This window comes from Neopelma chrysocephalum, unplaced genomic scaffold (genome assembly GCF_003984885.1).
Source record: "Neopelma chrysocephalum unplaced genomic scaffold, ASM398488v2 Primary Assembly neopelma1_93510, whole genome shotgun sequence".
NCBI lineage: Eukaryota > Metazoa > Chordata > Aves > Passeriformes > Pipridae > Neopelma > Neopelma chrysocephalum.
This window is the reverse complement of record NW_020922225.1, coordinates 4,105-6,538: the sequence shown is the minus strand read 5'-3', so window position 1 is coordinate 6,538 and position 2,434 is coordinate 4,105. Positions and strand designations below refer to the sequence as shown.

The 2,434-nt window shown below is 57.5% G+C and overlaps 1 pseudogene; it reads left to right on the top strand.

Moving 5' to 3' along the window:
• The first annotated feature begins 714 nt into the window (after positions 1-714).
• On the top strand, positions 715-1,332 carry LOC113980293 (annotated as a pseudogene).
• The last annotated feature ends 1,102 nt before the right edge of the window (positions 1,333-2,434 follow it).

Sequence of the window (2,434 nt, the reverse complement as noted above, 5' to 3'; positions counted from 1 at the left end):
TGACTGAATCTCAACTTTTTGCAGTTTGGGGTGGCGAGGGTCTTCTTAATGTTTCTGAGGGTTTTTTTACGAGAATCTCGGTGCTTTGGAGGTTTTTATGGTCACAGGATGCGTGGTGAGTTCTAGAGATGGGTTTGGACAGGAGGAACCCCCAAGCCAACGCGTTCAGCCCTTGTTTTTCCCCCCCATCAGGATTTGTCCTTCCCAAAGCTTGGGCAGATGGAGGAGGAGGCTGCGAGGAAGAGGAAGATGCCGTGGGCCCCCCAGGCAGGTGAGGAGGAAGTCAGTGGCCCTTTGGGCCGGTGTTGTGCTGGCTCTGGCAGCCGAGCATGGCCCCCGGCTGCCGGACAACCCCGCTGCCGCCGCCGTCCTGCCGGGGCCGGAGTTGGGGGGATGTCCTTGGCCTTCCCTCTGGGCCGGAGGCAAATCCCCTCCCTGTCCTTCTTGCTTCCTGCCCCAGGCCCCGAGCTGAGGACGGAGAGCCCGGAGGACAAATCCCCCTGTGAGAAGCTGGTGGGAGAGGCCGTTTTGAAGGGCTCCACAGTGCAGGAAGGCAGCGGGGAGGAAAAGGCCCAGAGATCCCCCTGCAGGAGGGGCTCCAAAGCCAGCCCAGGGTGCTCTGAGGAGGAAAGACCCAGCCTGGGCCGGGAAGGCGGCCAGAGCTTGAGGGGGAGCTCCGTCCTGGTGGTCCCTGAGCAGCCTCCCAGCAAGAAGAAGCCCTTCAGGTGCTTGGAATGTGGGAAGAGCTTCAGGAAGAGCTCCCACCTGATCCGACACCAGCACACCCACATTGGGGCACGTCCCTACATGTGTGGGGAATGTGGGAAGAGCTTCAGCCAGAGCTATTACCTCTGCACCCACCAGCAGACCCACACTGGGGAACAACCCTACACATGTACGGAATGTGGGGAGAGCTTCAGGAGCAGCTCTCACCTCCACAGCCACGGGCGCATCCACACTGGGGAATGCCCCTACACATGTAGGGAATGTGGGAAGAGCCTCAGTGACAGCTCCACACTCCGCAAACACTAGCTCATCCACACTGGGGAACGGCCCTACAAGTGCTTGGATTGTGGGAAGAGGTTTCAGACCAGCTCACATCTCCTCCTGCATGAGCGGACACACACCGATGAGAGGCCCTTCCGCTGCACCGACTGCGGGAAGAGCTTCAACCTGAACTCCCGTCTTGTCACCCACCGGCACATCCACACTGGGGAGAGGCCCTACAAGTGTTGGGAGTGTGGGAAGAGCTTCACCCAGAGCGGTGCCTTGACCAGACACCAACAGACCCACCGGTAAAGGAAGCCCTACCAGTGCCCCAACTGTGGGAAGAGCTTCGGCCACTGCTTCCACCCCGAATGAAGCCCCTGATGGTGAGGCAACCCCTGGAGTCCAGTGACTGTCAGTCCATCCCTTTCGACCAGAAAGGGTCAGTCCCCTTTCCCAGGGGCAGCTTCTTCCAACAGAACCCTTCCTGGGTGTGTGTGTGGAGATTCCTTCCTTGGCTGGGGATTCCCAAGGTCAGTCCTGGAGGTTGAGAGCAGAGATCTCCCCACGAGCATTGGTCTGGGGGAGTTCCATCCATTTCTAATTAAGAATTTCTGCTTTTGTGCCAGCTTGAGTAGAATTGCTTCAACAATTGCTTTAGTGTAGAGCACTGTCCTATCTTATCCTGTACTGCTGGTAGTTTTAGTGTTTCTATTGTGCATTTAATAATTCTGATGAAGATCTTCTGTCTGATCATTTGTAACCCTAAATAATTCCTTTCTATCAATAGATCTGATTTGCCATCATTAAAACCTGGGGGACAAAACCGGTTCAGTCACACCTCTGTAATTCCTCTAAACTGAAAGTGCTGGCATAATCCAAGGCTGAGATTGGATCCAGCAGCCCCCAGCACCCCATAGCGAGTTGGGAGCTCGGGGGAACCACTCCCTTTCCCAAAACGTGGTGCCCAAATACCCCCATGGGACCGTCGGACCCACCAGAGCAACCCCTCTTTTCCACCCTTCTCCCTGTTCCTCCCACTTTTTCATGGTCCCCTCAGTCCCCAGCCCAACAAGGATCACTCTGGGGGTCCCAACCCCCACTTTTTCGCCCCCTCCCACTCCTTCCACATCGTCCCCTCCATCCCCAGCCCCCTCATGCTCAGTTTGGGGGTCCTACCTTCCCCTTTCCCCACTCTTCTGACCTCTCCCACCCATTTCCCATCATCCCCCAAACCTCAGTGCCCCTTGCCCTCCACTTTTGGGGATCCCACTCTGCGCCAACTCGGTTTGTGTTCCCACCACCCCTTTTATTGCCTCTGCCCCCCGCTTTTCCCACCGACCTCCCCCTTCTCACCCCCCGCTCACCGGAGAGCTCCTGACCTGCAGCCAGGGGGGCTCCCAGCACCACCAGTGCCCAGAGAAGTCCCCTCAGAAAAGGGGTTGGT